The sequence below is a fragment of the Chelonia mydas genome, chromosome 1 (assembly GCF_015237465.2).
Source record: "Chelonia mydas isolate rCheMyd1 chromosome 1, rCheMyd1.pri.v2, whole genome shotgun sequence".
NCBI lineage: Eukaryota > Metazoa > Chordata > Testudines > Cheloniidae > Chelonia > Chelonia mydas.
The window spans coordinates 40,696,468-40,696,789 of NC_057849.1; positions in this window are offsets into that span (position 1 = coordinate 40,696,468).

Below are 322 nucleotides of genomic sequence, written 5' to 3' on the forward strand. Positions count from 1 at the left end.
TTGGAGTGGCTTTCAACTTCCTGGTTACAGACAACAAAACAGATATTTTAATAAAATGTTGACCTTAAATTCAGTGTTTTTAACAAGATGTATAATGTAAGTGAAAGATTTAGAGATTTTACTTTCTAAGGCAGCATACTGAAGTTTCAGTTTAGTGTATTATTTGAATCATCCTCTTCTCTCTAGTGTACTGCACAAACACATGTGTAAACAGACAGAAATAATCACATGGAATACGTCACCAGTTCTGAATTAAATGAAGGATTATTCTGCAAAGCTCTTTGAAGCACGTCATCACTAACATAGAAATGTAGCACAAATA